The 13,430-nt window shown below is 44.8% G+C and overlaps 1 long non-coding RNA gene across 1 annotated transcript in view; it reads right to left on the bottom strand.

Annotated features, from left to right (window-relative positions):
* The window catches only part of LOC144768252 (uncharacterized), a 215,675-nt gene extending 202,522 nt beyond the window's left edge, over nt 1–13,153 (bottom strand). The window contains exon 1 of the long non-coding RNA XR_013598509.1: nt 13,038–13,153. This is a non-coding gene — a long non-coding RNA (uncharacterized LOC144768252). The remainder of the gene's footprint in view (nt 1–13,037) is intronic.
* Between the last annotated feature and the right edge of the window lie 277 nt (nt 13,154–13,430).

Here is a 13,430-nt window from a genome sequence, read left to right as displayed (position 1 = left end):
CCCCCCACATGGATGAAAATGTAAGTGCGCCAGAAACTTCTCCTCCGGATGGCACAGCTGGAGGACCAATTAGAGGAGTGTGTCAAAATCCTGGTGGACAAACACCTGAAAGCCCGCCGATTGTAGATGGACCCTGTTAATTTGCCCCTTTTTTAGTACTTTTGTTGGTGGGTGGGAGGGAATTGGGTGTTGGGGTTTCTTATTTTTTTGGACATTGGTTGGACTTGGACATTGGTTGGTGTTAGGGAGAGGAGTGGGTGAGGTTTGGGATAGTTTATTTTTGTTAGGGAAATAAATGTTATTTATTTATACTTACACATACGATGTTAATGTTTTGTGGGGGGGGTTACTGTTTCACAAATGTATGTATGTCACAAGGTTTCTTTGCAGATGCAGGGCAGCAGCCAGTGTTTTATTTAAATAATCTGCCAATTTTATAACATGCAAACAGATAGATGGGGTACCCCTCACTGAGTTATATTTGTCCTACTAGAACTGCCAGGCGCTCCTCCTAGTCCTTTATACCTCCCAGCAAACTTATCTTACCTGTGATTGATGAGGATTACGTTTGGCACAGCAATGGCAGCATGGTTTCCCAAGAGAATGGAGAAGATGCCATGGTTGTGGTGGTAGTAGTAGACACTGGCACTAGCATTTCCACAAAAAAAAGAGACAGTCACTTGCCTGAGAGAGACTGTGGGAGTAGTAGAAAAGTAAAGTATATAAGAAGACTGCCAAACAAACAATATTGCAACTGCTAAACTAAAAGAAAACATAATGGTGGCGGGGACAGCCTAGTACCAGAAGATAAGAAGTTAAACTGTAGTTGTGTCGAAGGAGTGACTTAACACAATCATAATTCGTAAACTTTAATGTTATAAATCCAATCAATGCCGGCAATTAATTATGATGTATTAGGTGGGTCCCTTTGGAAAATTAACTGGCTTGTACATAGACTGAGCATCGGTGGGCAAGCAGCTGAAGATCCTCGCCCTGCCTCGTTGACATTTAATTAGTGTTGCTTTCACTACATCTGCCCCAGCAAGCGTGTGATTAATTGTTGGTGTACATTTAATGTAGTCACAGCACACCTCAATATAAAATCACACAACCCGGGGGAAGAGGGTTAGGGTTTGATGAATGGATGGGAAGAGGGGTTTGGGGAAAGGTTTGACAAAGAAAAACAGTACGCATGGAGACAACAAAAGTGAAACAATATTTGAAGACGACGATGATCCACTATCCAATAAATCTATAAAGGGAGAAAACAGGAAATGCATGCATGATGAACATAACTTGTGTTGTGTAGTGTAGTTCCTATATTCCCAATAGGCTCTGCACATTGGAATAATATATCCTATAGATTTGACGTAGGACTTATGTCGACTAGGTCTCTATCGAATATATTAGACTTAATCGTGAGTGCCAGCTAGCTCGGAGGTCACTAGAAACTTTCTCGAATTCACAAGAAGGGATTCGTTTCTGACAACCGCATAAACATGACAACTTTGTTTCCCCAAGATAAAACGTCTCTTCAGAGTCGTGGAAACAATAGATATATATTTCACTCAGTCAATCGTGCATGCTTTGTTTCACCAGAGGTGCAGAGAAATAGAGAGACGGGCGTTTTCAATAAAAGTATTTATTGAACAGTCTTCTTTCTCATGCAGAAGAAATGAACTGCTACAATCATACTATTGGCTGTAAAGTATAATGCTCACAGCAAGAAAAGTATTATGAAATAATACTGTAAAAGCATGGTATGGTTTCTAAGCCATAAAATACATACATACATAACAAAGACTAAAAGTACTCAACTGGTGTTTCTAAAATACGCCTACCCCGATGTACCTAACCTAAGTCTAGTACGAGGGAAGAAGTAAGTGCATAAGTTTAGTTTCTTTGCCAAGAATCTATCCAAGATTTCTCTTAGGGTCTAATCAGCTCCGTACCTTGGTTTAGAATGAAGGAGGTCTGGTATCTCTGTCTCTGGACTCGATTTCCCAACACCCCGCAAGGGGGGCTTGGAAACACTGGAGCTGGATTCTCAGCGAGAGAAAGGCAGCCTCTCTGTCAGTACGTCAGCTGGAGGGTCGGCTTCCTTCTGCACTTGCTGTAGCGAGATGCGTCGGGCAAGTAGATAGTCGAACTGCTCTAAGCCACCGTGTGTCTGCTAGGGCAAGTGTCGGCATATTTATACCTTGAAGGTGCCTGGTTTGACGTAAAGTCGGACATAATAACGTCACCAAAGAACCCCAAAGGAATGGTAGTTCTTTGAAAACACCATGATTTCTAGAACAAATCAATATTCAAGAAAGGGGATGTCCCTGACTGCTGAAGCCGAGTTTTCCAAGAAATCATTGTGGCTTTTCGGAACTAGTGGAAGTATCCATGCCTGTATTTGGACTGCATGGGCTAAGTCTACATATGGGTATGATGTCTATGCCTATATAAGGGTTGTGGGAATTATACCTATATAAGGGCATGAATCGGGAAAATTACACTAGGGTCCTAAAATGCTATGCAACAATGGTTAATGAGTAGTACTTAACTACTACTACACAATTAGACAGTTCAGGGAAGTAGTATTATATGAAATTTGCCTTGCCTGTATACCCTCAGAGAAACCATAATTACCTGCTGTACCGAGCTGAAAGCTAGCAAAGAAAATTAAAAAATAGTTGTAGGGAGCAATTAGCAAACAAAGTCACACAGTTGTGAAATGAATGAAGAGAAAAAAGGAATCAAATTATTTAAAAGATGAATGATGAATATGATACTAGAGTTACTGTATTATCCAGGTCCAATTGTGTAATTGAATCTCGTCATTCATCTTGGTCCTCCCTTCCATGGACACTCTGCACATCATTTTTGGGTGCCACTGGCTGGCTGATGAGGATTGGTAAGGTAAGTGTGAGTTGTTGCTCCAAGTATATTAGCACTGGGTAAAAGGCCGGCCTGTAAGTGTTGATGGAAAAACAAAAGGGGTATTGAAAAATAAATGAATTTAAAAAAGCTCAATTACGGTGTAGTGCAAAAAGACAAGACTCTTGAGCGAGAAGACTTTCAGACTGAGGCGGTTTGGATACATTGTGTCTACTCTAGTATTTACACAGCATTAATCTACAAGAACAACAGGACAGGAGCCAGCACAGAACAGGCCCACAACACCGGATTGTGACACAAACCCCATTTACCTTAATTTTTCACAGAGCCAGCCAAAAGGAATATACAGCAACCTAGCATTTTCCAAATCAAGTGACTAAATCAATGCGCCACTGTCAGTCATCATACCACTATTCGACTCCACCACTGCACAGACATGTAGCCTAGGTCTGCCGTGCTTCTTGTTGAATGGTTGTATTTACCTTTTATGCCAGTTCATGAAACGCTGTTATTCCATCAATCATCTCAGATCCAACTGACTGACTGCGTGTAAAGATAGTATGGCTATCATCATGGGGTGGTACGTGTATGTGTTGTCCAACAGACCAACACCAGCTCAGTCTGTAGTGAGTGACTCCGATTAAGTAAGTCCAGACTGCACCTGCAGTAGTAGGAGTACAATTGGTTAATATTAAACAACATGGAAACATTGACTATCACTTGAGTCACTTTTACTTTGTTATTATTTTAACTACTAGTATAGTTTGACTTCAAGCACATTTGCTCAGAGTCAGCAAGCATCCAATGCAATGCATGGCATCATTCATTAATCATATACCTGTCTTGCTCTTCTCTTTGGCTGTCAGATCAGAGATGCCGAATCATTTGAAAGTGGTGATGAGTTTATTTTAGTTTTGGATGCCTGCTCAAGTTCTCACAGTGAAGAGTTGTGGATGCTTGCAGACAGAGGTGGTAGCCTTAAGACAGTTATGAGTTTCAGATTGGAAACAAAACAGAAGATGGCTATAGTCATGTAAGTTTAATGTGTTATGGAGGGACTGTTAGAGGCTGCATTATTGTACTATTCTCCATCTCCATCCAATGTCTGACAAGATGGAAATGTATTTAGGGAGAGTCAGGAAGATGGAGCTGGATACTGAGGAGTGGATTTGACAGTTAAATGCACAGACGTGCAACTCCAATAGGTAAATAAAAATAAGAGACGGTGGTGATGCATTTGTTGTGTTTTGATTTGAACCAGAAAGACAGATATACACACAAATAAAGGTAGGGAGAAAGTAACAATTTGAAAGCCTCGTTGTCAGGGAAGAGGAGCTCATCCACAAACTCTGGTGGTTCGGACAGAAGTAGGTCATGTAACCCACTACTCATGTCTTCGGAGTCGCTCTACTCTTCCTGCAGTGATTCACATATTTTGTAGTCCGGTTGTATGAAGTGCTGATTCATTTTGATCATCGTTAACCTCTCCACGCTTGTGGGTGAGAGACTGGTCCTTTTCACAGTTACAATGGCAACAGCAGCACTGATAACACGCTCTGAAGAGACACTTGCGACAGATCAAGCCAGATACTTTATCGCCAGCCTGCTGAGCACTGGCCATTGGCTTCTTTTCCCATACCAATACATCAATGGGCTTTGCTCCATAAAGACCTCTGTTGTGTCATCCAGATAGGCCTGGACCATCCGCTCAATGTTCAGGGGCACTCCCATTTGCTTGGCCTCTTTTGACTTTGCATCAACAATGGACTTACCCATCCCTTTCCGTAGAAACCAAGCAGCTATTTATTTTGATGTGTCTGATGAATCAGCTCCTGTTGGTGCTGTTATTGATGTTATTGGTAGTGTTGGTGACTGCTGGGAAGCAAACGCACTGCTCTCATGCTCTGAAGAAGAACTTGACTCTGGATGCCCTGTAGTACTTGCACTGTCCTGGGCTGGCACTGGTAGGCCTCTAATTGAGAGACGTTCGTTTTCTAAATCAGTGGCTTCCTTAGCTAATAAAGTTTTGTACTTGGCAACATCCCCTTCTGAAAAAGAAATTACTGCATTACTGTTCAGAAATAATTTGTACCGTGGATCAAAATTGTGGCAGTAATGTAATGTCGATGTGACACAATCTTATTTTGAATCCTTGTATTGTCAGGTAAGCGGACGGCTAAGGTGTTCACCAAATAACATGCGTCTGCTTTGTCTTCTACAACTTCGTATGTTTCAGATAGCTCCTTCAGCTGTTGCTCTAGCATGTACAACAATGGGATAGCTTGGCCCATAGTACAGTCCCCCCTGTTGACTGCACGTGTGAAGACCTCTAAAGGAAGTACCATCTCTGTCAGGCATTTAATGAGGTACCATTGCCACATCTCAATGGTCATTGCTTTCACAGTAGGATCCCCTAATCTTCAAGACATGACATAATGTAAATGTAAATGTAGTTGAGCTTATATAGCGCACAGCTACCCGCAGTGGGTTTCCCGGCGCTTGCTTAGGGAACCCTTCCTGGTATTCCCCTGTGAGATAGCAGGGTATCCACAAGGTGAAAGTCAGGCATCCCGCCGCGAGGGGCCGTTGTGGAGATTAAGCAAGCTATTGCCCAGAGTCGCAGAGTGTGAACCCGTGAGTCGAGGAGGCACCGGGGCGAGAATTATCAAGTCCGTGGAATTTTTAGCCCAAGACCCCGCCGAGGCGGGGAATTGAACCCTGGTCCAGGACCGATCTCAGCTTCCGGGTCTGCTGCCTCTAACACCTGAGCCACACTTCTCCACACATAAGCATTAAGTGGTATGTGTTGCTCAAACAGAAGATCAAGCATGTAATAAGTTGAGTTCCAACGTGTTGGCACCTCCTGGATGAGGGCTTTGACTGGCATTTTATGCTCACGTTGGATGACTCTTAGCTGCTTCCGGGCTTTAAAAGAATGTTAAGATGCGTGCATATTCTTCTGCAGGTGGTCAGGAAGTTGCTGACTTTGCTTTCATTTTTCAGAAAGTCTTGAACAACAATGTTAATGCAGTGTGCCAAACATGGGACCCTGAAATAGCCACCATCTTTCATGGCCTTAACTACATTACTGCCATTGTCCGTGGCAACAAAACCAATGTTAAGCCCTCTTGTTCGCAGCCATTAAAAGACCTTGCTGTTAAACTCAGCCAAAATGTTTACAGCAGTATGAGATTTCTCCATAGCAAACATGCCTACAGTTGCATGTCTGCGAGTGTCATTAAAAGCTCAGCAGTGTCAACGCCTGCAGATAGCTTTTCCCTAACACCTGAACAAGAGATCCAGTGTGCAGTGATGCACATGTAATCAGTGGCTTGGCAACTGGTCCACATGTCTGTTGTCAGGTGGATACTATGAACAGCACTCTGATGTAAGGCTTTTCCAAGCAATTTCAGCACATCGTGATGTAGTGCTGGAACAGCAACTCTGGCAAAATAGTAGCGGCTGGGAACCTTCCATTTTGGGCAGATGGTTGTCACAAATTCCAGAAAACCCACCCCTTCAACAAAAGAAAAAGGGAGAAGGTCCAGTGCTAACATTTTAGCCAGCTTCGTGTTGTACAAACGTGCTATTGGGTGGTTGCGTTCGTACTTTCCCTCCTGGCTAGTACACATGTTAAAAATGGTACGCTGCTTGGTATTCCTTTCTGTTCGGCTCGACGCAGCACTTTGCATCACAGTACTCCTTGGTGTCTCCGGTTGACTCTTACTCTTGTGCCACTGAGATGTTTGCTGATGCGGAGGATGTGGGCTGTACCACTGCAGTGCTGGGGACAGGGCTACTTTGGGTACCACTACCAGATAGAATGTCTCCCTCTTCTTCTTCCTGTTCGACCTTGAGTGGACCTTTTACTCGTTTATCCCCACCAACATCAATGGTTCCAGTTTTTATGCTACGAAGGTGTTCCTCCCACTTGATTGCGTGGTGTTTTTTCAAATGGTAATTTGGCCTCCGGTACCATAGTTTGTACCAAGCTTACAACGACTAACAAAGGAATGACAAATAGAGCATATAGAAATGTTCTCCTACTTTACGCTAACCGTAAAGAAGTCCCACACTGGGGAGCTTATTTCTTGTCTCCTGCTAGAGGTGCCACTTCCAATGCTGGATGAACTGGAGGGTGTGTGTTGAATTTGACTCCGTGGCTGCGCAGTAGTACCACTACCTACTTCTGCTGAGGTAGTGCTTGTGCTGCATGTAGGACGCTGCCTAATGTAAATATGGAAGCTGGAGGTCGTGTTGGTGTTGCCTGTGTTGGAGGTATGCGTGCTACATCCCTATTAGTCACAGCCATTCTGGATAGGGTAAAAATGTTGGTCTCCATGTCCTCGGGGCCGGGAGTGATGCTCATGATGACTGGGTCATCATCATCATTATCCTGCCATTCTACATCGACCTTCATAAGTGTAAGGCTTTCTGGAACCTTCCTTTTCCCTAGCCTGGTCTTGGGATGTGTCTCCCTCTCATGCTCAGGTTGTTGTGGCTCCCAAGTGAGATCTAGAACATCAGAAGGGATGCTTGGTGAAGAACTCGATGGACTTAACTTCCTTTTCCTTGGTGGGGATTTGGAAGACAATAGATCTCCTGCATGAGTGGCTTCCTCTTCTTACTCTGCATCAGGCTCAATTACTTGAACTGCCCCTACTTCGGGAGGAACAACAACTACTATTGTGGGCGGTGGTTGTGGTTGTTGTTGTTCAACACTTATCTGCTGTGTTCCCTCATGCGTTGATTGTGTACTACTTGGAGATTGCGATAAGTTTAGGTCAGGCTCAGCATCACTGCTTTCCACCATTAGGTTTTGCTACCTCTTCCACACTCATCTGCATGGGCCTGGGTTGGTGGGTTGGGCCCACTGATGCGGAGGTGCTGCCCCCAGCTTGGTCCCCGGACACCGCTGCTGCAGGCATACATTTTGGTTTCCCAAAAAAGGTTTTGGGGTCAACACCACACTTAAGTGTCACTTCCTTCTTCTGTTCTTCCTTCTTCTTCTCAGCAACTTTCTTGGTCTTGAAGGACCTGGTACCTGCTTTCTTTGGACCCATCTTCTTCAGATGTCAGCAGCACTCAGTTGGACAAGTTGCAGAGATGTCTGGTCAGGTCACATCACACGTCACGTACAACAGCAGGACATCTGTCCGGCAGTACAACGGTCGATGAATTATGACAGACAGCTCCTCTTCAGTCTTTTGTGCACCTACAAGCAAAGAAGGCAGAAGAACATCAGTCAAACGTGGAATTTGTTGTGCTTTAATTTTAATTACTAGTAGTGTTAGTACACTCAGTAAGAATAAGAATAGCAAAGAACTAAAATACAAATGTAGTGGAAGTGGAACTTGTTTGTCCTTAATTTGTGCATCATGTCTGATGGATGCAGCATCAGTGACCTGCAGCAGATACCAATGGGGACGGAAACAGAAAGCCAAAAACAAAACAGCACACTACTACCACCACCACTACGGCCCCCAGCCACATGGTCACTCATCACAGGCACATGGCTAAAGCCCACAGGTTAAAGCCCAGAACACAATGAACTCAAGCAGGCCTATATCCCTATATGGCCTGACAAAGGAGGATGCCTGTTACACATCACAGCTTTAATGCAAAAAAGAAAATACGCATGGCTAAAAAGGTTGAAAAGTTACACAACAACAACACATACAACAAAGGCATTTATTAAAACACATCCAAAAACTTAACTACACCCCAAAAACCACATTTGGGAATTCAATCCAATGCCATCCATGCCCTAAATGATGTTAAAATTCAACAGACAACAAAGAAATAGCTACATCAAGCACCCCTGATGACTACCTCTGGGAGTCTAGTCCTACTGGCAGAATAGGCCACAAGTTTGGAGGACTATGGCAAAGGCATAGTGGAAGGTCACACAAAATGGCCACCACCACATGGCCTGGCCACCCACAACAACATGAAAAGAAACGGAAGACAATGCATGCCTATGGCAAAAGCACAATGCTTGGCTTCACAAAATCGCCGCCACCCACATCGTACGCCCACCCAAACCAACAATGTACATACAAAGGACAGGAACAGGAAGTCTCTGGGGAACATCCTTCCTCTTTTAAAAGAAATGTGAAAACAGAAAAATTACTCCATGCTCCAGAAACTACAACCAAATGACAACCTGAGGAGTTTTTTTTAGCAAAATGAACAAAATCATAATTTTCAAGAAGGTTTTATGCAACTCGAGACATATTGCTTGCGAGATTGCAAATCGGCGTGTTCGGCAGCGCGAACTGTACAAAAAGTCGCTGTCGCGTGCGCGAGCACGCAGATTTAGTGAGCGAAGAAGACGAAAACTGTAAGATCGCGTTGTCGCACTGTGCAAAGTTACCAAAACTAGGCGAGCTGAAGTCGTAGGGTTACCTACTGGCAGAAAAAGCCCTATTATTTAACACACACCCAAAAACTGAAATTCCACCCCAAAAACCACATTTTGCAAATCAATCCAAAGCCAACCATGCCATATTTGATGTTAAAAATTAAACAAACACCACAAAAACAGTTGTTTAACTTTCATGCACCCATGTTGACTCGAGTAGTACCTCTGGGCCTACTGGCAGAGTAGGCCACAAGCTTGGAGGCCTATGGCAAAAGCACAGTGGCTGGTCCCACAAAATGGCCACCATCACATGGCCAGGCCACCCACAGAAAGTACTTACATTGAAATCAAGCAGGCCTACACTAACTTTATGAACTCCTAGGGTTACCTATTGGCTGAAAAGCCAATATTTAATTAACACACACCCAAAAACTGAAATTCCACTCCAAAAACACAGTTTGCAATTGAATCCAATGCCATCCATGATGTTTAAAAACTTGAAATTCAACAGACACCACAGAAACATGGTTAGACCCATGAGTACCTCTGTGCCTACTGGATGAAATTTCAAAGAAATACAACTTGGCCCCTCATGAAAGTACAGGCCTCCCACAACAATAATTTTTAACAAGGATTGAAAAGCCCAGAAAACTGTAGGTAAAAAAAAGAAATCAAACAAACATGTACACCAATTGTCCAACTTAGTTGTAAAATAAAATTTCAAAACCAAAAGTCCTCAATAAATCCATTCCAATGATATGATGCAGCAGACATGCACAAAAAGTGATCCTTCCAGCTCCAAATCCAAATGAAAGGGAACAGCACATGGACAAAGTACTGGGAGGAGCCTGCTGGACAAGAACAGCTAGCTGGAGACTCAGGGGCACTTCCTTCCTCTTGAAAAAAAGTGTAGAAACAAAAGAGGACTCCTTGCACAAAAGACTACAGTCAAATCACAATCTGAGATGTTTTTCTGAGCAAAATGATCATTTTCGAGAAGGTTTTATCGTGCTCAAGAGATATTCTGTGCCAGATTGTAGTTTTTGCATGTTCGGGAACGCGATCTTACCAACACTGCTCCGGAAGGAAGATAGCACGTCCGAATGACGTGTTCGCGCAGGATTGTGCGGCCGGATTCCAAACCTCGTGGTGCACGTGACTGGGACAGAAAATTGAGTCAGCGAACGCAGAACCACGGTAAGTCATTACCACGTACGCGAGAATGCATATTGAGCACGCGAGGAAGAAAACAACTACGCTAAGTATTCGACAACTTCGCATTCACTGCGAAGCGCGAAGTTGCCAAAACTTTGCAAACTCCACGAGCGGAGCGTAGTTCACCACCCAGGGTTAGTCTTAAATAGTTCTCTACCATCCAGGAGGCCACTGTCTGCATACAGTTTTTAAAATTTGACGCTGATGCTTCCACACTGTCAGTGACAGAGACCATAATTTGAGTGTCATCAGCAAAAGATAACACTTCTAACCCAAATGATCTTACCACCCTGGCAAGAGCAGCTACATAAATATTAAAAAAGGTTGGGCTCAAGGAGGACCCCTGAGGAACTCCACAGAGCAACGGATTGGAAGCTGAGAAGAATTGTCCCATCTTGACCCTTTTTGACGGGCCCATAAGAAATGAGCTGAGCAGATTCAGGGCAAGGCCCTTAATCTCAATTTCCCTAAACCTCCCAACCAATCTTAGGGGAGAGATAGTATCGAAGGCCACTGTAAGGTAAGCAAAGTCCTGTGACCTGCATCCACATGACTTCTGATGTTGTTAAGTACGGAGGTTAATGCCATCTCAGTACTATGCTCACCCCTGAACCCTTGCTGCGAGCCATCGAGCAGCTGATGTTCCTCCAGGAACGCACTGCGATGAGAGATCAGATGCTTTTCCAAGAATTTCGCTGGTACAGGTAATAGGGAGATGGGACGAAGTTAGAAATGGGGTAACCTGGTGCAGAGTGGGTGGGCCAAACTCCGGAGGAAATGTGTAAAGCATCCACGCAGCCCACACAGGCGACACACAAGGCACCCTACAAAAGGAGACCACACCAGTTTGGGTGAAAAACAGTATGTGTATTCTAAGATCAACACATCAGAAGGGAATCACAGGTGCAGATAAAGTGTGTCAGCCGGCACTAGGTACAGGGACTATTTACAGGGCAGCGCCAATCGGGCCGCTGCCATAACCATCGCTCATACAGTTAGGGTAAATGGAAGGGTGAAGAATAAAGTTAAAGTCCATCACTAAATGTATAACAGCCAGGACCTTCTGGCTAGGTCTTGAACTGGGTGATCTTGTTAAAAGTATCAGGCCTAAACATAAGGCATCCTCATTAGCATGAAGCATAAACAATGGGCCTAAAATAACACGCCAGGTCAGCATAAAAACACATCCTGGGCAAGCCTGCAAGGAAAACATTAGGCACATGACACATGATCATGGAGGCATACACATATTTGTAAACCATGGCAACCTCACATTAAACCTGCACATTGGCATTGGCATCATTATAAGCATAAAAGCAGTAACATATGAGAGCAGGCGTAATCTAAAGCTTCCTATTAGGCATCTCATTCGCATAACCAACCTTCACAGTGGGCATAACCCTCAAACATCATAGTAATACGGTTGGGCGAAAGTTGCATGAGGCATCTCAATATGCATAAACAACATGAATAACCCATGAGGCAGGAAAGCTTTATGGGAAAAACATTAGGCATCCACCTGTGGGCATAAACCTAGTAGGCACAGAGCATTAGGCATAAAAATAGAGCATCCTCACAGTAGCCTAATCCTGCGCCCTGGGCCTCTCATTAGCAAGAAAACCTTAGGCGGGAAAACATCATTGCAAGACACTAGTATGAGGCATCATCAGTAGCATACAGGCCACAGTAGGCCTGCCAATTATACTATGCACCAATCCTAGGGTATAAACATATTATCATGTGGCATCTCTTTCGCAGAAACACAATAGGCCTAAAATCAGCACTGAAAACCTGAGGGAAAAGCATTAGGTATCATCCTAGGTACAAATGCATTATGTAACAATATTATGCAATAAATCATACAGGGCAATAGGCCTCGCCAGCATAAACACAGTTCGCCACAACCGGGGGCACAACACTCTGAAACTGGCCCCAGGCCAACTGGCCTCTCTCTGGGGCTCAAATGCCCTATGTCCCGCAAAGTCAGGGCTGGCTGCAAAAACAGCAAAGGCAAAGTGCGCAAAGCACTGGGGCAGGGCAGGAGTGTCTCACACTCCTCTCTCTCTTCTTCTGAGGAGTACAATGCCCCCCAATACGTTGCAGCTGCTCACTGTTAACCAAGCAGGCAGGGGGAAATCCCACATGCCGGGATCCCCTCGTAGCACTTTAGAATCCCGGCACTGCAGACGTCCGCTCCTCTTCTCCTGGGCACAGTTGTAGCGCCTTAGCAGCAAGCAGAGCACAGTCAATGTGAATAAGGCACTCTGGCAGTACCACAATGCAGCACATACGCAGGGGAATTGAAATATAACGCTTTGACAGCACAGCGCTGCAGGCGTCAGCTGCTCTTCCGCTGGCACCTTGAATATAGCGCTTGCGAGGCACTAGGTCCCACTATAGGCTTCAGGGACAGAAGATTGCGTACCTCTTCTGGTAATAAGAAAAACAGCCCCCACCAGGCACTGGAGTGCAGGCAGAGCAGCACAGTCACTTCAAATATGGCACTCACCAGGTGCTAGGTGACTCACAGTTCCAGGGTCCCACCCACGGGAGTATCGCCCACGCTCCTCACCTCCTTGGAGTGCAGGCAGTCAAAGTATAGCACTCACGAGGCGCTAGGGCAGCAGAGCAGGCAGGCCAGGCTGGGCAAGATCAGCAGACAGTGGGCACTCATCCGTACAGGACAGCAGCTCCTCGAAGCAGTCATCTCCCATAAAGTGGCACTCCTCCTGACTTAGCAGTCTTCACTCAAGCAAAGGCTCTCACTGGCCTTGTGGACAGCAGAGGGGTACAGATGGGCTCAGGGGCCAGCACACAGGTCCTTGCGGAGATAACACCTGGCAGAGTGTCCCCTCTCAATCAAGTCCATGCTCAGTCTGAGCATGTGGCATCTCTACTGCTCTACCTATACACCCCTCCTCCCACCTACCAGAAAGGGCTGGAAGCTTCTAGAAGGTCCCTGGCA

Source organism: Lissotriton helveticus, chromosome 1_1 (assembly GCF_964261635.1).
Source record: "Lissotriton helveticus chromosome 1_1, aLisHel1.1, whole genome shotgun sequence".
Taxonomy (NCBI): Eukaryota; Metazoa; Chordata; class Amphibia; order Caudata; family Salamandridae; genus Lissotriton; species Lissotriton helveticus.
This window is presented reverse-complemented; position numbering and strand designations above follow the sequence as displayed.